Source organism: Lichenostomus cassidix, chromosome 11, assembly GCF_008360975.1.
Source record: "Lichenostomus cassidix isolate B80296 chromosome 11, HeHo_3.0, whole genome shotgun sequence".
Lineage (NCBI taxonomy): Eukaryota > Metazoa > Chordata > Aves > Passeriformes > Meliphagidae > Lichenostomus > Lichenostomus cassidix.
The window spans coordinates 9,745,856-9,773,518 of NC_139492.1; the positions used below are offsets into that span (position 1 = coordinate 9,745,856).

The window sequence follows — 27,663 nt, forward strand, 5'->3', positions numbered from 1 at the left end:
ATCTTCTTCACATCACTGCTGTGCAGCTGAGACACCTCTTTTTTGAGCAGCAGTCTGCTCCAGCAGTTCCTAGGTGGAGGGAGACAATTTACTGTTAAGCTTGGAGTCCCGTGGCTTTCTCTCTTTTTATGTAATTATATTGTATTGTTATGTTAACTTGAAATATTAGCTCTATTCCCACGCTGTTCTATTTAAATTAATTCTGTTTGTATTCTGCAATGTTTTTGAATCACAGTTTTCTTCCTCCATACTGCTTCCACATTATGCTGATTTGTCAGCAGTATAGCTTTTCCTTTTCAACAGGATCCAGGAGTTGGGCTTAAGCTTTTATAATACTACAGTCTAGTCAGAGCTAACATCAGTTTTACTGGTTGCTGTTACAGGCCTGGCTCAGGCTGAGTTTGGTTCAACCACAATTGCAAATGGGCTTTACAATTCACATGTGCAGCCTTAGAGAAGAGGTGTACCAGAAACAGTACTGTTTGCATCAGCTTTATGAGTTTGCTTTTCCTTTTGTATTCCTCTCAAGTGTTCATTCCAGACATGTGTTTGTTTTCAAGCTGCACTGAAACTGAAAATTTCTGAGAAGGGGAGGAAAAATGGTAATATTTTCTTAGATTTGAAGCATCTTTCTCAGTTTGGATTTTGTACCTCATTAACTCAGTCAGTGTGAGGGGCTTTAGTTCAGAAGTGTGGCTATATGTTTGTTAGGGACAAGCTGAATGCTCAGGGAGAATCTCCATCTTAATCACACAGTGCATTCTTCTTTCCCCACCAAAATTTTCTATAGTGGACATCGAATTTAATTTTTCTATTATTCAGCCTTGTCAAGAAAGGACTCAGAATAATAGTCAAAAAATGCTTAATTCCCTGATGTGGATACTCGATGATGTGCTTTTTGTCACATTTCTTCTGGGACTGGAGCCTTTTCAGTTGAAATCATTATTATTTTGGCTAAGGGTCAGTGAGGCTAAACAGCTGTTGGTGATCTAATTACAGGGGTTTGCAGAGAATCATTTCAAGTTTGTCTCACTATTTCAGACCCATTCTAATTGCTATTGCTGCTCAGCCAAACTGATATTGAAGTGAACCTTTGCAGGGGTCTGTGGGTGATTTCCACATGCATGTCTCCTGGCTAATCCTTGTCCAGCCAGTCCTACAAAATCTATGCACATGCTCTGAACCTTTGAATTTTGAAAGATGAGGGAAGGAGAGAAGTATTTGCCATAACAACAAAATGCAGTTGCATATAAACAATGCCTCCTGTTATATGAATTAGCTCCCGTGCTATGAAATGCAATTATAGCAAGGAAACCAAAGTGCTGTCATCAAAGCCTTTGTATCTACTGTTTAGTTTTGTTAGTTGAACCTTGCAAACCTTGAAGTAAAACAACTGATGGTGTCTTTCGTATTTTTGAAAACAAGAGTTTTCTTTGAAAATAAATAATTGCATGGGGGATTATATTTATTATAAGATCTGAGCAATGCCATGTAGATAAAGTCTCTCTTTTTTTTTTTCTTCTTAGCAGTTGCATTGTTTTGTTTGTGAGCTTGATGTATAGGGAAGAGAGGGATCAGGGAAGGAGAGGGAAGGCAGATAGTGCTTCCCTCATAAAATATACAAGGACTTGTGCGTACAGAAGTGTCTCTGTGAATCTGTTTATGGCTCTTTGTGACTGACTGGCTAAATTACAGTTTCATTGTTCTAAATCCCTGAGGACTTTTCCAGAGATGTTGTAACTAAAGCTGTGCATGTTGTGAAGCTCTTCCTACCTGTCACAATCAGCTGCAGATACAACTAATTTACCTATTTTAGTTAACCTCTCAAGGAGCAATGTAATTACCTTCTAAAAATCATGGTTGCCATTGGGGAAATAATACTATGTTTTCAGATATTTCTGTCAGGCACACACACAGTGGTTTAAAGCAGCTCCTGGTTCCAGCAGCACTGGCATGGCCTTTGAACTGTGTTGTGTTTAGAAAGCAGATGCCAGAAAAAAAGAAGTGTTGAAGAAAAGTTTCCTCTCTTTAAGCTGTTCTCCAGAGCACTTGGAGAGAGTGATCCCACAGGACAGCTCAGTGGTTATGTTCCTCTTGCAGAGAAACCCCTCTGCACCTCCCAGCAGCACAGAGAGGCAGAGCACTCCTGGGATGTTCCCAGGAATTGTGGTCTGCTAGGAGCCACACTGTGGCTGGCAACCTGTGCTGGCACTGTTTTATCAGTGATTTTGGCTCTAACTCTTCCTATTAAAGTTCTGGGAGCATGGTAATGCTACAGGGGAAGGACTCTGAGGTATATTGAAATTATGTGAGGGGTTTTGAGGGTCAGCTGCTTTTCAAGGAGCATTAGGTCCTGTCTATGGATGTGCAATTGTACAGACATGTCTCATCTGAGGAAATAAAACGTGCCTACACTGCAAAACTGCTGGCTCATATTTCTCCAGTTGAATACTTATGGGAAATAAATTTTTTGAACAGATTTTTCAGAGCAGAGAAACCAAGTTCTGTCACATCTCTTGCCTTGTGACTGTACAAATCTCCCACATCTATTGCCTCTCTGTGCCAATGAGATCTTGCAGCACATCTGCAGCCTCTGAAGACTCACACCACACATTGCTGACTGGTTTGGATTCCAACAGCGATTTCCTGGGTAGAACAACCTCATGTAGGATCTCCTGCCCCATCTTGGTGCCTTCCCCACTGTTAAAACAAGAGTGGTTATTTTATTTTGCCTTTGTTGTGCCAGCCGTGGAGAGATGACCTCATGGCTGTTTTGATTTTGTGCCATTTAGGACTATTTATGGACAAAGCTGTGATAAATCTTCAGTGATGTTACTGTTTTATTATAACTGATGCCTCTCTCTGAGAGCTTCCTGGGAATATAAGGAAATGCTATGGGCCTTGTGCACTGCAATATCAGCATTTGTTTGATGTATTTTTCAAGCATTGTTTGGTTTCAGGCACAATGGTGATGGGGTTTAGTTCTTTAAGATTCAGAATAGCAACAATTGTCTTTAACAGACAGTAGAAATTCACTAATTAATACTAATGACTTTAAGAGATTTGTTTAATGATAATACTTCATAATTTGAGAGTAGATGACAGTAGTATATTTTGTGAAAATAATGAAGTCTTAGTAATGTGAGACCATTTTACAACTTGCTGCTATTAAATCTTTGCAGAGAAGTAGGGTGATGTCTATTTTTTGCAGAATATCGTAAAGTTGGACAGTGAAATGTAGTTTATTAGGCAGTGTAAGAAAAACTGTACTCCCCCATCTACCTCAGAGCTCTCCATTAATGCTTTTCCCCACCCACAGCAGTCTCTTGGTGGCTATTCTTCTGAACATGAGACAGGGAGCTGGGAACTCTGCCACAAACTATGGTTTTCTTTTCTGAACTCTTCACTGTAGTAACTTGCTTAATGACTTACTTTCCTATGAAGAAAATGCAGTGTTGAATGAGTACAAATGCCTCTCTCTTGAGAAGGTGAGGGCTGCAACACCAGGTGCTCTACAGGGCTGCAGGAGTAACGTGAGATCTGCAAAGTGCTGCCTCATGCTGAGCAGAGAAGTCCTTGCCATGTCCCTGGGCAGGCTGGAATGTTCCCTTCCTGGGAAACACCTTTGCTCTGAGGTCAGCTGGAGTGCAGTGAAACTCTGCTGCTGCTGCTGAGCAACTACACCCTCCAGTCCTTACAGTGTGGGATCTACACTGTGGAGCAGGACCATCCTGAAAAGCTTGCCCAGCACCAAAACACTTTGTTCTCACCAGTGGAATAAGCAGTGGCTGGACAGGTGAGAGCTGGAACTACAACCTTGGCCTTTACCAGCTGGATTTTGACACAGTGGGGTCCTGGCAGAGGCAGCACAGTACCTGTGGTACCACTGCACCAGCCCCTGCCTCAGAGGCATTGCTGTAATTGCAGACTAGCAGTGAAAACTGGGAGGGCAGCAAATTGTCTTTGACCGCAGGGATGTTGCAACTGAAAATAATTTAAGTATTTTCTTTCATTTGTGAGATTACCCCTACACAAAGCTATTTTCTGGTGGGCTGGTGCAGTGCTGTGGTAGTAATCATGGACTGGCTTTTTTTCCTTTCTCCATAGTCATGCTATCAGCTTTTTATAATAGGACCCAGTAGCTCTGTGGTCATCTCTTCAAAATTGTCTGTACCCTCCATTTTCTTCCACACATCTTTGAAGATTTTTGGCATCTCTTGTTCATAGGCTGCAAGTTAGGGTCAAGCTTTTGAGTCTCCTAATCACTCAGCTCTGGCATAGTCCTGTTGCCACTAAAGCCTCTTTTCATGCCTATTTAATGCCTCAGAAGTGCTTTCAAGTGGTCTTTGATAAATCATAGTAAGTGTTATTCCAGTCGCTCAATAGCAGTACCTGCTGGAGTCTTTTTTAGCTCCCAAGGCAGCTGTTCCCTCTTGCCTTATTTTACCAGTGACAGTAATTCATTCCACTTGAGCTGACTAGCTTATTTCACATTTATTTGCACATTATGAGCAGTGTCATTCTACTTACCCTTCAGACAGTAAATGGTTTGAAAAATGCAACTGTAACAAATATTAGGCATGGGGAGGGGAATAGGAAAATGGAACCTTTACATTTGCGGTCCAAATAAAAACATAATGAATAAATAATATGTTAAAATTATCTCAATCATCGAGTGTATGCAAAAATCAAAGGTGCTGCATAAACTGGCATTATTCCTTTGAGAATACATTTCTCTTTCCCACTATCTAGCTTAGCTTCCCTGGAGTGGAGTTAAATAAAATATTACCCATCAGGTCAGGAAAATAATTAGTCCTACATTATTGCCTCCTTCCTAAGCAATCAAACTTGACCCATATATATTATGTATGTTTGCACCCTGCACATCTGGGAGGCAGGATGTATATAAACAGATGAATTTGGGCTCCATGTTTGCATACCAAGACAGTTCTTCTACTGCTCTCTACAGAAAAGGCAAGCTGAAAAATTATCAGAGCAAAAGCAAGTCATTTTTTTTGGTGTCCCGAAGTAATTTCTTTCAAGTAATCTTTTGCTGGCTGTGGCAAGTTGTTATGAAAATGCCATAACTTAATATGATGGCAATTTCTCCCCTTGTACATGACGAATTACAGAAGTACAAATAATCATGCTACACTCAGCAAATTAGTAACAGTTTGTGTTTTGCTTTTGTAATGAAGGTAGACAACAGAACATCAGATGGGAAGGAAAAAATATAAGGATCTTCTAGAGGCTGGAATGTCCTTGGTGTGAAATCAGGATGGTCTTATGCACTTCTTATGGGGATGATATTTTCTTAAGGTCCCAATTCTAGGAGTCAAGGAAAATAAAAGTTTTTTCATTTTCATTCATTAACAGATAAATCTCTAACTCTCACAGCTTCCAAAGCCAACTAAGAAATCCCGTGTTTTTATTAATTGGACTTGATGATAGCGGTATTGTATCTTTGCTAGCAGAGCCCAGCCTAACTCATGGCTTCCAAATATTCCACTGACAGTAGCAAATTGGAGGCATTCAGAAGTAGGACTAAAAGTGGGAATGATGGAGATGCAGGGTAGTCTTTGCTCAGTACTGAACTCAGCATGCTGAATCATTCCAAGGAAAAGAGTTTTCCTTGTAAGGTGTAAGCTCCTTCATTTTTTCCAGCTGTCTGAATTGTCTTTGTGCTTGTAGATCAGGTGTGCTGTAAAAATCCTTTCCTCTGTGGATATAGAAGACTGGATAAAAGCTAAAGCTGTTCTTTAAATTCCTGAAAAATTCCCCAGTGTATTTGAGAAGCACTTTTGGGGTCCTGAGCACAAGCATCTGGTGCTGTAAGCAAGGTTGTGCCCCGAGCCCCATGCAGGAGTGCTGCAGCTGAAATACAGAGTGACCACGGGGAGGATGGGCACTGCTGACTGCTGCTCCAGCAGGGCTTTGCAGTGGGGGGAATGCCTGCTTGTGCCAGAACTGAAGGACAGAGGGCAGGTGATCTAGGATGTGGTTAAGCAGTGGCTTCAACCTCAGAAAATCAAGGTTTTATTTCTACTGAATTGTAGAAAATTGTGTGCAATTACTTGGTTTTCTTTTTATTAAAAAAAAAGAAAAAAGAACAAACCCAAGGAATGTTTTTTTGAGCACTGGGTCTCTGAGGATAAGAGGAACTTTCACACTACATGTCACCCAACCCTGGGCAGCTGAGTGAAGGCAACTGGTCTTTTACAAAAGGGCTGTGTTCTGGGTAATCTCACAGGACTTCAACCACATCTGGTGTTTCTAGATGCTGCTGAAATACAGGAAAATTATAGCAAGGCACTTCCATCAGCAATGACTGAGTGACAGAAATCGTGGCTGAGATCCTGCATTCAAGCTGTGCAACATGCAGCTGTCTGGATAAGCAGTAGAATTTATTATAACCTACACTTAGTGCAGGGTAGTCATCATCTTTCCATCTCCATATTAAATGTTTTGTCTATAAAATGTAAGCAAGAGTGAGAATCCTAAACACTTCTGTTCTCTTTTGGCAGAACTGACCATTAATTTATAGCACTGCTGTTGTAATGTCATCCTTCTTGGGAGAAAGAACTCTGACTAGGAGAGAGTGTTGAGAGTTTGAAGACAGAAATTGGAAACATCCCTTACCTAAGTCCATACATAACAGAAGCCCAGAGCTTTGTCCCCAACGAGTACAGCCAAAGCAGAAAACACAGTTTCCAGCTTCCTATTCATAGTGATGTTGATATTCATGATAATGTGAAAGCAGTTACTGCAGAGAAAGCTGGGAAGAGCTGAGAGCTTATCTTTGAAGTTTTAATTTCTGGTGGACAGGGTGATGGTGGTAAGCCTAGCAATGCCTGCTTCAAGAACTTTGCTACTTGCTAGTCATATTGGTATCCTACTGATTCAGATCCTAAAATCACAAATGAAATGCTCTTTTCTCTTTAGACCCCCCACGTCTACCCTCTATCCAGCAGGATTTTGTGAATTATCCCCTCCCTATTTCCTTGTTCTTCTCTGTGTGGTTATATCCTTTATTTGCCTTGTTCTTCATTGCTATAAGTTGTTTGTTATTTCTAGTTTTCAATACGGTTGGCATCTTCAACTGAGAGTTCACATTATGTTGTTACCCTTTCCACTATAGCAATAACCTTTTCAGTTAGAAAATTTTGGGAATCTTTCCTTTGTGGCTGTGTAGTAATTAAACAGGCCTGTATTGTTGAATTGTGTAGGATTTATGTGCATTTTCTGTCCTGTGCTTTTAAAATAATAATTATGTATTAATTGGAGACATGCTTTGAAAAAATGTCTGTAATGAAATTTTGCAATGCCTCGCCTTGTTCTAGCCTACCACAGGACATCTGCCATGGCTCAGTACAGAGCAGAAGAGCAGCAAACAGGCTGTTCCCAGTGCTCAAAAAAACATTCCTTGGTTTTGTTCTTTCTTTTTTCTCACCTGCCCAGCCAACAAACCTGGCTGCCCTTCCTGGTTTTGCTGCAAATTTCTTGCATGGCTTTGAAATTCTTCCCTGTGAGGGTGGTGAGGCCCTGGCACAGGCTGATCAGAGAAGCTGTGGGTGCTCCATCCCTGAAAGTGTTCAAGGCCAGTCTGGTGGGGGCTCTGAGCAGCCTGGTTTAGTGGTTAAGTGTCCCTGTACGTGGCAGGAGGTTGGAATGAGATGATCTTTAATGTCCCTCCCAACCCCAGCCATTCCGTGATTCTCCTCCACTTTGTGCATGTGGGGGAAGATTTGCCTGTACATCCTTAGAAACAATGTTATGAAAGCACATGCTTTTAAAAATTGCAATGCCCCTGTTTACAGCAGAAATGAAGCAGGAGGAGAGGATAGCAGTTGTAATTATATTTCCAGGAGTTTAATTCTTAAACACTAGGTAAATGGGTAGGGATTTAGCAAAGTGACAGGATTTGGTTGCTCTGGATCCCATAGGCACTGTTGAAATGCCTACATCTGGGGAGCAGTAGGAATGTGAGCATGGAGTGTCTCTGCTCGTTTTTGGGGGGTGGCAACAGCAAGGTGCAGAGGTTATTGAATGCAGAATCAAGTCTGTTTCCTTGTGTGGTTTCAAGTCTGCGTATGCTTTGTTTGCTCAATGCTTTGTTTGCTCCATGTCCTTCTGTCAGACAAATATCATCCTTTATGGGAACCTCTGATGTTGTGATCATTGTCAGACTGCGTGTTTTGGTGTCGATGTGCATCTTGGGGTGTTCACATTAATGTTGGTATGGAATCCAAAAACTGATGAAAAGAAAGGATGCCCATTGGAACAAAATATTCTTTTCCACCCTCAAGAGAGGCCTGACTTTACTTTCATAAATCCTTTGTTGTAGCACGCAAACTTCTTGGCTGTCACTGAGTGAGCTGTGTTTTGGAGCATATGCACAAATGTACACACAAATATATGAAATATTTCTTTTAGCTATTTCCCATATGGTTTAATTTTTCACAGCTCTGTAAAATTTCATGTGCAAATTCAGTTTTCCTAACTTCTATTGTATCTCAAAAGCAGAGTTTTGAATAATTGTTAAGAAAATTTTCTCCCAGTCCCTTTTAAAAGGGAAAATCTTTGGTTGATAATGACAGCACAGGGAGCTCTTATATCTCTTGGTTTGGAGAGTAACTTTAGAAACTTTTTTCTGTTAATGGTTTATATTTTGAAAGAAGAGGGAATGGCTTCTGCTGCTCATTCTTTTTGTTGCTCTTTCCTCTGCTTTCCCCTTCCTAGCTCTGAAGTGTTTATTCTCGTGCAGAAATTATGGTAGCTGTTAAAAACCCCGTGAGCCTACTGCAGCTCTGAGTTAGCTCCTAATCCCAGTACTCTTTTCTCTCATCTCACTCACATCTCCCTGTGCAGTTTGTATTCCATTTGTTAATTCCAATTTGATTGACTGTGAGCATCTTTTGAACTCCATAATTGCCAAAATGCCAGTGTTTCCCTATGTAACTTTGTATTACATTTGTGTCCTAAACCACTACCTCAGATGTTATAGACATCTAGATTTACTCTTCTTTTTGTTTGAACTTTTTTTTACCCCTAGTGCAGTTCAGCCTTGGTCTTTTGTTTCTCTGAAGCTTAGAGTCAGCAGGCTGAGACACTGGCTCAATCCATAGGAAAAAGAGTGACAGATACAAACTCAAAAAATAATTAGCTTCTTGTTTGCTGTTTCCCAATGTAATACCACACTTCAAACAAGACATTGCTATTCCATAGATCACAAAGATTGAGTGCAGATTAAATTGTTGTCTTATTTATCTATGGTAGGCCTCTGTATGAGCCAAGCTCCAAGCATTGACAAGAAAAAGTCCTTGCTGTGAATGTTGTACATAGTAAAGAGAGACGAGTAGAGAGATATAGGAGAAAAGGAAAACAAGGAGAAGGATAAGCAAATTTTATGTACTTTAATATAATGAGCATAGTGACATTGCTTTTGCAAAGGAATTGAAGTATGGATGGAGTGAGAACCTGCCCAGTGCATTCAGATGGGTCACATCATGACCATGGCTCTGGTTCTGTGGCTGTAGGTTGTGATTTCAGGCACGGAAATGATGGAGGAAGAAACTGATAAATGAGCAGACAAGTGGGACTTGAATAGAGATGTGGATTAAATCTTATGTGGAAAATACATTTGTGTGGGAGAGAAGAGATTCATGAGGATGAGGATACTGTCTCTCATCAGTGTTCCTCAAAGATACACTAATGCTTCTCTGCTTTTCCTTCTCTTATTTTTAAAAATATATCCTTGATTTTCATCTACCACTGCATAGATACTTTTCTTTCATACAAATTCTGATCCCAACACATCTTCATTTTTCAAGGTATTGTTGCTATGAAACAATTATTTTATTGTAAAATAAGTAAAGCAAAACAGGAAGAATTAAAAAGGAATGTGTTTGCTTTTGCAGTGTACAGCACTCCCAAATGCAAATAACTGTTCTATATAAATCCAGAGGAGCAAAGAAAATGGTGTGAAGGGGTCACTATAGAAGTCTAGATTTTTCCAAAACTGATTTATTGGGATTTTTGAAATTCCAAAGCCAAATTAAAATGTTTTAATGGATGAACTACCATCTTTTCTGAGCATAAATATGAAGGTGTTTTCCCAATGTGATACAAATCCCATAATATGTGGCTGTATTCTAGTACAGTGTATTTTTCTATGACATCCCTTTTGCAGACCTCAACAAAAATTTTAGAATTCAACAGAGACTTTTTTTTTCTCAAATTAATATTAGATTTTTGTGATTTCCATTGACTCTAATTAAGCAATGAAAAATGCAGGGGAGTGTCATGCCTGGTTTATTTTAAAATTTCTTTTTTCTTCCTCCTTTTTTGTTTTCCAATCTAACTGCTTATATGGCCCTTTGTAATTTCATTATCAGAGTGGTTCAAAGACAATGGTGAAAGATGACAAAGAGTGAAAGGAATGTTCAAAACCCAAGTCCATAAATAGGTTTTCTGGGGAACATCACAAAGGCTCTATTGTGCTATGCATAGCAGAGACAGAAAGGATACATGCACACCCTCTACTAGAAAATGCTTCAGACTTTTCTGCAGGTCACTTGCTGGTGCAATAAAAACTCTAAAAATATCCATGGGTACAAAAATCTTACTTGTAATATGCTACTGCATTTTTTCCCCCTCATAATTCAAATACTTGCCCTAGGTAATGTTTGTGTGTTGGTGTGGTCAGACAGCATTATCTGTGTCCTGCAAAGTGCTTCTGGCCCAAGAGGAAATGCTCCTGCTGTGCTTGTTGTGGGCTGTGGCAGTCACATGTTGGAAGCTGTGCTTGAACTGTGTGCTGGATTTTCAAGGTCAATAAAAATACTGGGCTGTAGGAGGGGGAGCAGGAGACCACCGACCTCATTTTTGCTTGTGGCTTCGTCTCAGTTCAAAACCCTCCTGATGCATTATCTGAGTGAGTCTTTGGGTAAAAATATATTAATGCTCTCTTATTCAGTGCTGTTCTATTACCTATTCATCAAAAATATTGCTTTTGTGCATTTTTCATTATAAGATTCAACATTACCAATGTTAATAAAGAGAGAACTCCTTTTCTTTTCTTAGAAATAGAATATGTAAAGACATTGCCTCTTTGATGTTTCTAAGCCAATACAATATGTATTTGAATGAGGATAAAAGTCATTCTTTTAACAGAAGATCATCCAAGTCATTTCATATGAAACTCAAGAGGAGGGTTTTTTTTTTTAAGAGATGCTTAGAAATTAAGATTAAAAAAAAGGGGGGAACACCACTTTAGAAGTAACAGCTAGTGGAAATAAGGCACATATTTGATAGTATTTCATGTAGGCCCATGGTGACATCAGCCTCCTTTACTGGGCTGAATTGTTCAGCAGTTGATGCCTTTCCTTCAAAGGGATAATACCTTGCTGTCACAGGCAGCTATTTCACGTGATGCTGTCCTGAACTGTGAATATACAGCAGGCCAGATTTTGGGTGTTCCTCCCAGAATTTCCCATGCTGCTAGGAACTCCCATGTCACTGGCTAGTTCCTAGTTCTCTCACGTGGGGATTTTTACTGTGAATTTTCCACTGAGAATTAGACCATACATGACTTGCTGCTCAAGAGCTGCTATAAATTTGGAGCTAATAAATTTTATGAGGCTTGTGGAGCCTTGGGACTAGGAAGCTTCTTGAATGCTGTTCCAGCTCACTGCTGCCTGGCCAAAGCTTCCCCTGTGTACAGGCAGAGTCGTAGCTCCCCTGTATGAGTTATCAGCTTCTGTGCTGGCTGCAGTGTCTGCATTGAGGGAAAAAGGGGGTTAGACACTTCTTCCTTGACTGTCTCTGAAAATCTGTCTGAAGTTTGATTTTTCAGCCAAAATGTAAAAATGTTCCACAGAATAATTAGTGGAAAAGCTTTCTTAGAACCCAATAGATATATTGAACAGGAGAGAGAGAGCTCTTACATGGAATTATTATTGTTGCACCAGTATTAGTTCCTGTAAATGGAAACCCCCTGTGGACAAGGGCAGTGTGCTGAGTCATTCCCTTGCTCCTCACTGTTCAAGGAGGTGGATCTCTGCTGTGCAAAACAGGCTGCCTAGGAACACTGCAACACTGTCTGGGTTTGACTTTTAGATGGATTTATAATTTGGGCCTCAGCAAGAGAGTTTGAGCTTCTGCTGACTGTCAGGGTGCCTGGGGAGACAGCTCTGGGGGTTTCTACACAGTGAAACTGATTTTGCAGGTCTGATGCCTTGGTTTGTTGCTGTTGGTTTTTTGTTTGTTTGTTAGTTTTCCCTCAAGTTTAAAATAAACTTATGAAAATGGATGTATTGTTGTCAGGAGAATAAAGGTTTCTTTTCTCTCAGTACAGAGATGTTTTCTGAGGTGAACTAGACATCAGTGGCCAGACATAATATCCCCAGTTCACAGCAAGCTGAATGTGTTTTCTTGGCTCACAAGCCTGTGCTGTGCTGCTGAGCAGACTGAAGCAGCCTCCCCAAAGCCACGGTGTTGGCCAACCAGCTGACTTTACAACTCACTGAGTGCCATACAGGCTTCTTGTTCTTGGTGTATTATTTTAAAAGTCTGACCTTTAACAAATTGGAATTCACTTTAAGAGGGTTCTATACCCACAAAATTCTTACTGCCTGTGAAGTGCTATGACCACACTGTACCAATGGTTGAGACAGACATTCTTGGGCTCATCAGCTGTGTTTGCAGCAGAGGGTGTTTCTGTGAGCGTAGCTGAAGAGGTGGGTTTAAAACTGAATAAAAGCATCCGGAACCTGATCTGCTCAGACATATCTTTTGTATTCCACTGGTATTGCCAAAAGGAAAAAACCCCAAAAAACCTTAAAATGTATTTCAGAGGTGCAGCGAGAGACAAACAGACCAGAAACCTCCTTTGAGGGGCAGGTGATACATGGCAGAATGGGGAAATACTATTCTCCTGCCAGTAGAAAGGCTGGCAAAGCAACCCAGTAACTGAACGATGCTACTGCAATTTCTAAGCCTTTTAGACTGACTGGGAAATGCTAAACATTGTGCCTATTTTAAGTACTTAGTGGTCCTCCTACCATGGCAAAAACCAAAACCATTTCATTCTCTATAGGTAAACACATAAACACTGCGTTCAAAAATCTGTAGAAGGAAGATGGGAAATAGATCTGTTTCACTTTTAAAACAGCCCTTTGCATTTAGACAATGCCAGGCAAGCAGTCACTGTTAGGAGATTCTGAGATGCAAAACTTGATTGTTCTGAATATTTATTAGAAAATGTATCGCTACAGCTCTGATGAGAAACAACCTACTATTCTGCATCTTGCATAAATCAAACATGACTGCCATTTGCTAAATTATTACATTATAAACCATGTTGTAATTACAAAACTTTAGTTGTTCCATTTATGGTCTCTATGGTTGATTGTATTATTGGTTGGACTTGAAAGCTGAGGCTTTGAATTTATGAAGTCCACTAAAATATTATATTCCCCTTCCTTTTTTCCTGATGATCAAATGACTAAATCAATTGCTGGGGCAATGCCAATGGTATTAGGATCAATACGACTGTGAAATTTATAGTACATTTTTGTTGCTGTATAAAATTAGATTGCAGAGTTTATGAATGTTTATTCTTCTGAGCACTGGATTTCTGGTTTGTCTGAAACACATATTGCAGTAGTTTGGTCTTTGCTTGTTATATAAACATTTCATTAGCAATACTTTAAATGTATCCTCTTAAAAATATTAATAAATTTGCATTTTTAATAAGTTTCATCCAAATTAATTTTCATAGATATTGGGTACTTTCAGGTCGGGATTTGACTCCACAGAGTACTTACTTATATGTCTTGCTGAATTTGGAAATTTCCATTCCAAGCTAATGGAACCCTTTTTGATAACTTTTCTTGACTCCTGCATGGTCTTACACACTTTGTACCAGAGAATCTCCTGCCCTTCTCAGGTTGGCTGCTTCAGATGGTTCAGACAACGTATAGTGAGACTTATTTTCACAATTATTTCAGCCAGCTCTCTTGAACTTTGAAAAAGAGATGTTTAAATTGCATCCTCAACTTTCTCTGAAGGGATTAAAATCTCGTTTGTCTTTGGGTATAATCACACTGCAGAGCCAGTGGTATTGCTATGAGGATTTTGATGTGAGGGTTTCAGCCTGCCTATGGTGAGCTCTGACAGGGAAAAACTTATCAGTTGTCAGCAAGAGAATGGGTTTTAACTTCTTCCTGAGCTCTAGAAAGGATGGGCCAGTGGCCATGGCACTTGCTGTGTGTAGAAATCCAGCGTGGTTTCTCTGGAGACTTCCTCGATGCTCTTACGCAGACATCTGTCATGGTCCCAGCTACCAACAGTGCAGTGGAAGTAATGTTTCTTCTCCATTAAAACTGAGCTAATATTCCTTACAAATGTGTTTCAGGACTGCTAAAGGATTGCAAGTCTCTCTAATACTTCAATAATTTGGAGCAGTTAAGCTTTGTAGAGTCTTATCTCTTTCATGGGTTTAAAAACTTCATCCTTTTGTGGTGTTAACCTGAAGCCAAGTGTGCCTGTCTTAATTTTGGTTAAAAAATAAATAAGTCAGGGAGGAGGGGAAGCTATATTAAAAAAATTTTGCTTTGTGCAAAAATCTTTCCATGAAGCTCTAAAATTCTTGCTCTATATTAAATTTTCTTAGCTGCATGGAGTGTCTTTACAGTTAACATGCTTAGTTATCGTTATGTAAATATAAGTGGGATGGGGAAAAATATGCTACTGCTACTTGCTGTGACAGTAACATAAAGGGACAACATTGAGATTATTTTTTCTGCTTGGTCTTTCTTGAATGCGATATCTTTATTTTTAAAATGGCATTGAAAACTCTGTCTGAAATATTTATAAAGCACAGATATTGCATAAGGGAAGAACTAAAAAAAGGAGTTCGTGGTAGTCAGTTCTTAAAGTAGAAGATGTAATTCTCCATTTATCTTTCAAAAATTAAGCTTTTTAGAGGTGATATCTATTAAATCCAGCTAGAGCTTCACATTGTTGAAATCTAACTTTTAAAAATCTTTGTTGGAAAGTATTAGCTTTGCCATTTGTATGAAGGCAGCAAACTACACAGTAGCAGGTAAGAAAATGAGTGACAAGGGCATTTGTCTGGAATGGGGGAAGCATGGAACTTGAATGCCATCTTCTTACATCCCAGAAGAGCCCTTAGTTACTTGGTGATAGGTTCTTATGAAATATTTCTGTGGTTTTTTTCCTTTTTTACCTAAAACCCCCCAAACTCAAAAAGAGGAGAAGGAACAGCCATTGAAACACCTCTGTGTTTCATGCTGAAAAAACACAATACACTGTTACTCCTTGCTAAGTTAGGAAAACATGTTTGGTTATTTTTGTGAATTTGTTTGTATATAGGTAACTTTAAAAAAAACCCAACATCATTCAGGAGCCTAAATCCTGTTTTCAAAATATTGTCTGTTGGAATACTCGGTTGAACTGGGACTACACAAACAATTGAAATGTTGTGGTAAAAAGTAACTAAGTCAGCACTGGAAGCCAACTTGCGCACCAGTATCTGCTCCAGGTCCTCTGGGAGCTAATTCACGGTGCATCTTGAATGCTGTTTAGGTCAGATTTCTCCTAAAAATGGGTTGTTCTGTAAGTTACTCCAAATGCCTGCAGTCTGGGCACCTTGGGGCTTGCAGGCCATCTTATATTTATTGAGTACAGCTCTATCTTGGAAGTCAATCAATGGTGTCTCCTGAGTGGATATTGACTGGGGAGGTGGACCATGCAAACCTATCAGACACTGAAGCAGAGCTTCACAGAGCTAATTGGAGTGTAGTTGGTGTCATTCCTTTATCCATAGTTACAGCATGCTGGACTGTATGGCGCAAACATTGTTGTAACAGAAAACCAATGTATGACATGATAAAGATTAGTTTATTGATGGAGCTCAGCCTTGTGTAGAGCTGTGGGGATAGCTCTTCCATGATGTACCAGTAAGTATTCTACAATGTAATAATTTAAAACCATTAGCAGCATGTTGTTGTCGTCTTTCATTTTAATTGTCTTACGTCTTCTACTGTATGTTTTTTAGCACTGGCACATATGCCAGACTTTAAAGAGTCTATTGTGGAATGTTTGTCACAAACAACCAGGACTAAAAGGCTTGAGGGCATGAAATAAACATGCATTTGCATTAAAAAATAATTGCTGAAGGGTTTTGCTTTGTGTTTTTGTTTTTGTCTTGGAGGAAAAGATGAACTCTTTCTGCATTTAGCTGATGCGGAAACATCCAGATGTGAGTTTTCAGAAGTGCAGCAGGATTGCTGAGATGTTGGGACAAAAGCAAAACCACCCTGTCCCTCCCTGTGCTGGCCCACCCACCTCTCCTGCTCCGTTGGTTTCAATACTCCCTCCAGCCTGGAAAGGCATACATGTTAAACCAGGAATCCTTTGCTTCAGCTGCCTGACATATGGTACCACATGATCTCTGTTTCATTTTGACGCTGCCAAAACCCAACAGCTTCGTACAGCAGCCTTGAAATGTAATAGGATGAACACACAATGCCACAACAAAGCTGCTGTGTGGGGTTTGTAAATCTGTCCATCAGTTAACAAATTCCTCGTAATACTTGTTTTCAAGAAGTTGTTGTTCTGATCATCAGTTGGTTTGTTGGATGGGGTTTGTATGTTTTTTGGTTTTTTTAGTTCTTCCTAGAGACAGACCCTTGTTTTTGGCTGTCAGGATCCTGCATGTGCAGGATTTCTATTTCTAGCCTCCCGTTGCTGTTTTGCTGACCTCTTTCTCACTCCGTAGGGAAGCACAAGTTAACACAAAGATTACAGTAAATTTGTTCTATGGTAAACTTACATCAAGAGAAGAAGCAGGAAGGCATTTCCACAAACCAGCGATGACTGCATTTCACTACAGTGTGGCTCATATATCACTGGAAATAACGAAGTGGTTTGCAGTGCACAAGAACATCAAAGGCCTCATGTTTATTCAAGGTCACAGGCAGATGGAATCTGGTGTATGGCAAGCCTGTATGAAAGTTATGGTCGTTTGGAAATGGGAATGGATGAAACCAAAATTGGAACAAGATGTTGCCATAAAGGCAGTACATGGCATGATAAAAGACTATTAGCTCAGAACATTTAAAATAAACTGGTTTTATCCCAGTTATGAAGGGTGATATTGGGAAATTTTTTGGTTGGTTTTTTCTTCCTCAGAGATGACTAATTTCACTTCTGGTGACTAGAAAACTTTTCTCTTTTCGTTTGGAGGTTATTTGTCTTTTGCAGCCTTTAAACAAATGTCGCCTATAAGATCCTGCAGTTTCAGTGTTGCGTTTTCCTCTTCTAAGTTGGTACACTGATTATGTAGATAAGATGTTTTTGGAAATCCCTATTTCTGTCAATCCCACACTTGAATATTTTCTCAACGTTGTCATTATAAGCAAAATGAAGACATGCCTCAGATGTTTTAATTGAAAAATTGTATATTCAATTTAGGTTTTTATCACCACAGAAATAGTCCAGTGGCCTTTTTTCAGCTTCCGATTCCTTCTAAACTCAGCAATTAAAAATAAAATTTAGTTTGATTTGTTTGGTGGAATATTGAAGACAAACTCCATTTTCCTCCTCACCTTTTATTTCCAAAAGTAAAACACAGCCAGATTTTCAGAACAATTTTAATCATCTCTTTGTGGTTAAGGAACTTAATGGTTTGGCTTAGATTTACTCCAGCACAAGTGTCAATAATTATGAAGATTTGTTTTCCCAACATTTACCAGTCTCCTGCTATGGGGAAAACTTCGCTGCAGTCAGTTAATTGTTCATCATAATTCATACTTTTCTCCTCTTTTTTTCCCCCTCCTTTTTGAAGATGGCTTTGAGTTTAGTTTCAAATTCTCAAGTGTACTTTAATGCTGCCCCACCCACAGAGAAGGAGCAGGGGATATGGGGAGGAGAGAGGAGACATCTGCTAAAACTGACCTGCACGTCTTCACATCCAAATCCAATAGCATGATTAGTATCTGCAAAAATAACATTACACACAGGAAATAACTTCCTGACCAATTAACAAAACAAATCTAGAAATCAACCACCAACTCTCATATTTTCTAGAGATACAAATCATGGTTCTTGACTTAAATATTCCCAGATAGGTTTGTAGCTACTGAGTCATGTGCTAAGTCAATCATCCAACAATCCCTCCTTCCTCTTTCAGGCTATGAGTATATTGCCTTTATAAACGTTTCCTGATCTGAGCTTTTCTATGTTTAGATGATACTTCCCATAAAATTTCAGATCCCTAATTAATGCACTGGACTGCTAGGCATGTCAAACGAATTACAACATTTTTTGGATGTGTCACAGATTCCACATTTATTAACAGGGTTTAAAAATTGCTGAACTCAAAGTCATTTTGATAAATACAGAGTTTGGACCTAATTTACTGGCACACTCTGTTTTGGGAAAGAGACAAATTCTCAAAACAAATGTTACTGGGTTATAAAATTGAGAATTGAGTTTTTTTAATGAGGCTTGAAAAATCTCAGAGAAATAGTCTTTACCACAATTATTTCGCAGTCTCTGTCTCTTCCTCTCTATCCTGTTAGCAGGAAAGAAAATGAGAGAAGACAAGGAACAGCTTAAAATAAAGTGGACATTTTCCTCTAGTTCTCCTGTTGAGAATTAGTGGAAAGTACAGAAACAGTAAAGTTTGACTAGAGATTTATCTGCCTTGAGATTTCTAGTCACCTTTTGAGAACAGGAGTTTCCTGAATTAATAAACCAGTCCAACTTACTTCTATGTGGAAATATGCTTTCTTCAGCTGAACTCCACTTTAGCTGTAGAGTTCAGAAAGTGAGAATTTTCAATCTTGTAGTGCTTCCCAGTTTCTTTGGAAGAACATTGCCATGAGAGTTTGGGGAAAGGAGCAGAGTCCAAGACATACTCTGGTTCACGTAGAGTCTTTGTAGTCTTTGAATGATGTCTTTACATTTTCTCCACTACAGGCGGAACTGCCTAATCACTGGAACACTCAGGACTTCTTCTGATTTCTTGGTAACTTGCAAACATTCTTACCTCCAAAACTATCCTAGTCTCCTCCATTTACAACTTGTTTCTATGGGTTGTAATTCAAGTATCTTACCAAGCATTGTCCCAGAAGTGTTTGTGCAATTCCTTGACTCTAGGGCATTGGTATATTTGGCTAGACTTTGTTAAAGCAGTATGAAGGGTTAAGTTTAGAATAGAATGGAATGGAATAGAATATTTCAGTTGGAAGGGACATGTAGAGATCATCTAGTCCAACTGCCTGAGCAATTCAGGGCTGAACAAAAGTTAAGGCAAATTGTTAAGGACATTTTTCCAAATGCTTCTTAAACATGGATAGACTTGGAGCATCAACCCCTCTCTAGGAATCCTGTTCCAGTGTGTAGGTTACATGTTCTGTTGGTGTGACCTACTGCCCAAAACACGAGTGATTTACAGAAAGAAAGAAGGTAGTCTAGCTCAGTGCCATTACTCCTGGAGTGTTTTAATCCATTTTATCTGTACACTTGGTTTCTACACATAACTGAAAAACCATTTACAGAGACTCTAGCTCATTAAAAGAATTGTGAAATAGAGTTTGGGAAGTCTAAATGCCTGCAATGAGATGGCAAGGTGATAAAATCGTTATTTTGCAGCATAGTTATTTTAACTTTGACTAATTCAAAGTGCGGCATAACTCAGGTGTTGCTATCTTTGTTAGCTCTCGGTGGTAAATTAATGCTGATAGAAGAGGTTCAGCATAATATCTATTATTCTGTTATGTCCTACCTAAATCTATAAAATACCACTTAATCATGGCTAATCACTGGGCAAATCTTGATACTTTACACAGAGGGTGAATTTCATCCTTATACAATAGATCTCCTTGGATCTAACATATCTTTTAAGCTTTCCTTTCATATTACAGGAAGCAATCTCATCTCTTGCAAGAAATACAGCTATTTTTTTCCAAGTTCAGTGCTTTCTGCTTCTTATATTCTATGGCTGCTCAGCAATTAATTTTCCAAATGTTTATGGTGAACAGCTATGGAAAAGGGGATCATGACTTTTTAAAATACCTCTTTAGAGAAGATGGCTAAATAGTTCTGTGTAATCCAGTGCAGCTTCTCTCTTGTGGCCAGAGCCCCTGGCACAGTCAAATCCATTTTAGTTCATCAGAGCAAAGGGATTTTTTTCTGATATATGATTATATTAATTCCAAATATTTTCTTAATAAGATGTACCTTATTTTAATTGAAACATCCAGATGAAGTATTTTATTTTTACATGCCTTTAGTATTGTTTTAGAACAGTCTAAATTATTAGACTCTTCTTTTAATTTATGGCTGCTATTTAACCATATTGTGAATATGTAGCAGTGATATAATTTTATGACTAAGATACTGGAAAATTCATCTTGTCTGCAGTCTTACATTCTTTAAATTAAACATTCCAACCATAAAAAAAGGTTTTAAAATAGACATTAATTTTCTCAGAAGTAGATTCAAATATTAATATCTGGGTTTTGCAAATGATATAGTCCATATATAGTATCATTGTGGTTTTTAAATCCTGAAATATCTTTGGAACATATTTATTTCCCCTTTTCATTGAAAATTTAGAAGGGGAAAATACCAGATAGATTGATTTCTCTAATGTTTTGAGTCATGATAAAAAGAAATCTTTTTACATTTTGGTGGTTTTGTTGTATTTACTGTGTTTTGTTCAGGGAGGATTCTTCACACAGGATAGAGCTGATTTTTGGTGTGAGGTTTTTTCCCCTTTTGTATTTATTCTACATCATAAGAAAATCCTTTTTGTGGTGGAATGAGATTTATATAACTATAGCTACATCTCTGCCTACCTTGAGCCAATTACAACAATATGGCTCTTGTGCAATTTTGCAATTGTATTCAAATGGTAACAGGCTGTGATCTAAAATATATAAGTATACATATGGTATACATGTGTGTTTCTGTGGATGCCTATGCAGAATATAATCTACAACAAGTTCAGCAGGTGACCTGTGCATCCAAGCTTTGTTGCATTCATATACCAGTAGAATTATTTTCTGATATTGTCGTGTCTTTCAGATGCGGTGAAAAGCTTCAGATATAAAATCTCAATGCAGATAAGCTGTGTAACTTACAAATATTTGTGGTGTCCCTGTTTCTTCCAATTACTTTCATACCATTTGTACTCAGTCATAAATAATAGGTGTGTTTGCTGACAGCCCTGTTCCATCAATCTGAGATCCAAAATTAAAGCTAGGCTCCTCACAAGAATTCACTGTTATTTAATCAGTTACAACAAAATTTGTTTAGAACTCCAAGTTGGACTAGAATGCAAATCACTCTTTTATAGCTGCACAGATTTTGCAGAATTAAGGTGAGTGGAAAATAATAAAAATCTGTTCCTCTCGCAAGCAGCAAAGAATTATAGCTCTGAAATGGATTTCTTGCATAAGATAATTATATCCTAATCGCAGCTGTGTTTTTCAAAGTTGTGCCAATTTTACAACATTTATCATTAAACACCTGGATCTGTGTGTTGTGATAGTGTTTCTGTGTTGTATTTTACATATTTGATGAATAGTGTAAGAGTGTCTCTCTGTATTTTTATATATCATTTACGCCAGCTGAATTTAATGCTCGAAAGCTGATGAGTAGCCTAAAGGCATAAGGTTGCCTGTACTCATCCAAATTACTTTCTATTGAAGTGTTCCATAGATGTCAATGGATTTATATCAGGCTCTATATGCAATATATATGTATACATCCACAGAGTAGAAGGAAACATTAATGAAGATTTCTGAGCTCTATCAAACTTAGGCAGTTCTATATCATGAAGACTATATTTCAGTGTGCTATAATGTTGGGATTTACGTTGTGAATTTGGAAAAATAGTACAATTATTAATAAAAAAGTGTTTATAAAATACTCTTGATGCTGTGCTCTTGTCCATGTATTCTGTTTGTGCATCCAGGAAGATTTATCACTCTAAGGGCTGCTAAAACAAAGCCCTGTTTAAATCCTTCTAAATACCAACTCAGCTGAAGTGAAGAGACCAGAGTGTGGAATGAGGCCCACTGAAATAGCACTTGAAAAACCCCAGCAATATTTATAGTTTTCCTTGTAGTTCATGTTTGATGTTAAACATATTTAGGAAGAAATAAAAATGTTTAATGCTGAAACACTAAAATACTTTTAAAAGCCAAAAGCTAGATCACATTTCTTTCCAGACTCTTGGTGCTGAATTTTCCACTTAATCTGGGTATTTTCTCATTGGCTTTTCTTTGTTGATCATCTCTATTGTTTCTGTTTGGCAATGTTAACACAGCCTCTCTTCTCTTATAAAGGACATATTAACCTTCCACAGTTGCAGAAAAGAAATTGGGGTGGAGGTGGTAAAACTGATTTAAGGAATGTCCTAAAGGAAGGATAGTGCAGAGATGGAATAAAATCCCTGTATTTCAGTCTGACCTTGCTATTGCAGCTACAAAAGCTCCATCTATATGTGATACATGTGGTGGAAATTATTTAAAGGATGTAAGTCACCATCTTAATGGGTGAAGGCAGTTCTGTAAGAGGCTTGGGTGAAGCAGGGCCATCCATAAGGGTATGTAGTTCCTTGTCCGAGTCAGAGCAGGGAACAGCGACAGTGTGCAGCTGCACATGGATAGAGTCAGAGCTCCTTTGTCCCCCAGCACTTCTCAGATAAAATATATAATAAAGAAGCTCGGGCAGTTGTTGACCTTTAAATGTATATTACAGTCTTTCATTTCATGGTTTTAAATAGCTATTTTCTTATTATAATTTAATAAATGTTATGCCTACAAACCTGGAAAAATTGGCTTGTTCCATCAATCTCAAAGGAACACAAAGTACACTCTGTACTGTGTTGTAAAAGTTTTATTAAACTTGATACCATTTAAAATAGTCTTTGAGAATTGCTGACACAATGATTCTAGGTTCTTCTTGGCTTACATATAGCCTGAGCAGTGCTTGCAATGAGAAGCTGATTTGCTGAACTGGTAATTGTTACTGTAGCCACACCAGTCTCTGGACATAATGTCTTTTTAGGTCTCGGTGCATTAGACTCAAATGAAGGGTAAAGATCATCTCAGGGAACAGTTTGCCTGAGGGGGTGGGATTTCAAGTGAGTAGATAAGAGCATTTAAACTGTTCTGTAGCTATTGGATGACGGGCATATTTTGTAGGGAAGCCTGGAGTGGTGCTGGGATGAAGGCATTGATATGAAAGACAAGTCGGGCTCATAGCTGTCAGCCAAACCCATCTGTAAAGTAAGATGAATGAACCTTTGGATATCTTCTTGTATTAATGTGTATTGTAGGGAAGAGATGCCTAATAACACTGTGGAGGAGTGGATCCTCATCTAATAATCTGATTTCAGTTTTCAGTGTGGGGGTTGAAAAAGGCAGTCCAGGCAGTGCATAGCTAGGGAAGGCTCATTTTCAGGAATAACCATCATAGTCTGATTAAAATTCATGTCAAAATCAAAGAAATTTGAAATTTTCTCAAGTTCTGACAGTGACTCTAGCCTAAAAATGTGCCTTCATTTCCATGACTCCCAGTCCTTGCCTTGCTGTGTCCCTTTTTGGTGCTGCAGGAGTCCTGCTGATGCCTGTAAGGGTTAATGTGACTGACTGAAAAATATATATGTAGGTGGTTTTTAGGGTCTGTTAGGCCTTGATGAATTCTGCTGCTCTGAGAAGGTATAAGAAGGGAGTAAAATGCTGGTAAGCTCCTTCCTTAGAATTTATCTGTGATAAATCACAGCTACTGAATATCCCTTTTGAACTAAAGGGACATCTAAATGAGAAGTTTTTCACAAAGCTTCTGTACTGATCTCTGTGGGTAAAGAAACTGTGGGGGGGCAGGTGGGGCAGAAAGACTCTCAATATTATTTTGTGTAATCTGAACTGCTATTAATTTTTATGGCATTTTCTGTCAGCCTCTCCTAAACAAGGAATAAAACCTTTTACTACTTGCCACAATATAAATATTTTATCTAAAGAGGGCTGTGATGAAAGAGAAGGAGACACAGATATTCATTGCTGAGGAATTTCTGAAGGATGGAAATTCCATCATAGCTGCATTTGACCAATTCTCTTTTAAGAAAATTGTTTTAAAAGCCTGGTTATAATCAGTGGTTAGGCAATACGAAATCAAAATATGCATTAGAAAACCATTCTTATGATTGGCATCAGTTTTAAACCATCATTTTACCTTGGACCTGTGGGACCTTCGGCTCATAATGGAAATGCTTGAGATTTTGAGAGTCCTGTAGTCCATCCAACCCAGGCAGCATAATTCAATGACTGATGGAATTTTTGGGGTGTAAAGAACAGGGAAGATGGCTTTTAACTATAGCCCCGTCATACATATCTGTGTGTGGTGATACAACACCCAAGAGATCTCTAAAAGAACCCCTGAATTAATAAAGCTGTGTGAGGTGAGAAAAGCCTTGTTGCAATAAACCAACAAAAGCATTGTCAAGGGGAAGGGAGAAAGGAAAACCCCAAGAACTCCATTCTGCATTGCTTTAAGAGTGCAGTAGTCAGCCAAATGGTCATGTATGCTGTGCATTCCTTTTATTTTTTTATTTGTTTTCTTGGTTAGTGTACAACAAAGAACAGAAGTGATGGGCAGAGCAACAAACCCACAATGACCGTATATATTACAAAAATACAGACAGTGCTTACAGGAAAGTGACACAGCAGATTTAAAACGTGTGGTAACGTTAAAAATGTCTCTGTTTATTCTGGTTCCCACACTTTTGGGAGTTGCAGGCATATGCTTTTCCCTTGGCATGAATCTGACAGAGCACTTAGTGCCTACTGAAGGCTAAGTCAAGTATAGCAGCAGGGCTGGGCCCTGAGGCCTAAGTAGCAGAGTTCATCATCCATCATCCCCTGACAGATGATTTTCTGGCTCTCTATTACATAGGAGAATGTTCATAGAATGAACACTAAATATGTGTACATTTATGCGAAGAAGAATCTCCTTCAGAAAAAAAAAAAACCTTTTATTCTTATCCTTGACCAAATTATCATTGTTATTAAAGACATTTTAATCAGTTTACATTAGGAAAAAGGTCAGGGAAGCAAAATAAAGTAATTTTGCCCTGTGAGGTGAAGAAATTCTGTTAACCCTTGTTGAATTTTGTTAAAGGAGCCATATAAGGACCCAAAATAGGCTTATCCTGTAAAATTAATAGTTATTTATTGTTTTTCACTGTGATGATGACAATGTTTTTGTACACTTAAGAAAATTATCTAAGATTCTTTTGTCATCTCTGTGTGCTTATATATGAAGAGATGAGATAGGCTGAATAAATAAGTACTTACTGAAGTGTGCCATTAACACTATAAGAGCTGGAAGGGATTGGCATTTACTGTATATGTCATAGAAAACTCAGATCAGATTCTTAATATTTGCTTCTTCTGTCAAGATCATCTGCACCACTAAAAAGTCATGAGCTGCAGAAGGATTCTAAGAGTTTTCATGTGGTCATTGCTAGAGAAATGGTTTACTATCCACATGTTCAGCATCGTTGTCTTGTTCTGCTTTGGTAAATTCGTGGCATTGCTTTTTAGGGAGAAGAAGAACTTGCAGATAAAACTTTTTGGCTAAACTATATGAAAACAGTGTTATTGAATCACTAAACTGAGCAGAATGCTCAATCTGCCATGGTTACGGAAGCAAGTAAATTCTGCTGCTGTCTTCTCTTACCCATTATCTCCAGCTGAGGCTGGGGAAGTTCTTTTTGTTGTCTTATCTTTCCCATCTTTCCAACTAGCATGTAAAGTTCACCAGAGGAGAAACCTCATTTGAAGTGATGTTTTCTAACTTAGCTAAAGCCAAGTAAATGAAAACAGCAACTGCTAACCCAGACTCTGTGCTTTGGCCCCATCCTGGGAGTGTGACATGATAAATACTCTGATGTTTTTGAGCACTGTCAATAGGATCCAGCTGGCTGTTTTTAAATGTGTGGCATTTACAGATGCTTCCCCTTCTCCTTTCATATCTGCTAAACTCCGGTGCTCTAAACATGTATCAGAAAGGCTAAAATGTACAATACAGACCTCACTGAGTTCCTTCGATATGTAGGCTTTTTAATAACATTAAAACATTGAACCCACATTATGTATTTCTGCTGAGGTTAGAAGGAAGCATGGGGGCTGAATTTTGCTGTGAACATGCTACTGCCTTTGCAGTTTCTTCTTTCCCCCCCGTGTTTAGTGGCTTCTTATGGGTGTTGTTGATGTGATCCAAAATTCATCATGGATACGTATGCATGTGGTGCCTGGTATCCGAGTCTCTCACACAGCAGAGAGTAAGGTGTGGTAGAGGCTTGTAGGTGGCCCTAACCTGATCCAAGTCAGCCCAGTTTTGAGCATGGATGGGACAAGATGGCTCCAGAGATCTCTTTTGGCCTAAGTTATTTTAAGATTCTGTGATCCTGTGTTTGGTTTCCTTGTGTAGAGCTAGCAAGAGCTCATAAAAGCAGGCTGGTTTGTCCATAAAAGCACAATGGCCTTGGGGCATGCTGATCCACCCAAGTTACTTCTTGGCAGGAGGAGCCCAACCTCTGGTTCCTGTTTTGCCTGCTTTTATAGCTGTTTCTGCATCTGGTGTGGGGTTTTGCCATGATGCAGACGATTACTCTTCTGGGTAGGTACTCATTGCTGCTGTGGTTGAGTAGTTGGCGCAGTAAAACAGATGAGTAAACGCTTTGAAGGAGCTCAATGCGTGTGCTGGCACATCAGGCAGGCATAATAATAATGCGGGTCTTGCTACACTGCCTTGTGGCATGCCTGTTTGTGAACTCAGGCCATTCCTGGCAGGAGTGATCCTCAGCATTGGGGCATCCAGAGAGAGAAAACGGAGAAAATCTGCTGAGCTACCAACAGGACCCACATTAGCGCGTTTTGTGTATAGCTATTCATGCGCTGAGCCCAGGGAAAGAGTGATTTAGAGACAGCTGCATAGTGCTCTGGTGGCTGAACCCACAGAGCTGTAAAGGAGAACCCTCAAGATAGTGGTAGAAAGATTATGGTTTAAAGCAGACCAGTGGTCAGTAATTAATCCTAGCTGAGGAGCTTCCTCTGCTGCTTTGCACTGATCTTCTGCAGCTTTAGCTGTGATTGCAACTGATCTGAAATGTTTTCTGGGCAGCTTTAGAAAAAAGCCTTTTTAAAAACCGAGATTTTTGTGCTGGTTTCCAAATTAAAGGCCTCATGTACAGGCACAGGCACATATTCTTTCTCAAATGCCGAAAACCCTGACAGCTAAGGCCCAAAAGATGTGAGGAGCCCTTTCCAGAAAACAGATGGTCAGAAGGAATGTTTTTGGCAGTGGTAGTGAGAGAGGTCTAAAACAACTTCACTTTGTATTTTGTTTTGCCTATTTGGCGCTATTAAATACAAAACAAAAGCCCACAAAAACAAAAAAAAACCAAAAGAAAAAAAACACTGAGAAAACCCCCACCAAAACAACCCGTACCCCAAAACAACTTCCCCCAAAAATCTGATGACATTGTATGCTTGTAATGAAGCAGGAAAGTCTTGGTAATTCAGTACCTAACTGTGGTCATTGTGATGTAATTGATCT

The 27,663-nt window shown here is 39.0% G+C and overlaps 1 long non-coding RNA gene across 2 annotated transcripts in view; it reads left to right on the forward strand.

Annotated features, from left to right (window-relative positions):
* LOC146432284 (uncharacterized) overlaps nt 1-27,663 on the forward strand; it is a 560,777-nt gene that overhangs the window by 273,395 nt on the left and 259,719 nt on the right. The gene's annotated exons all lie outside the window — the stretch shown is intronic.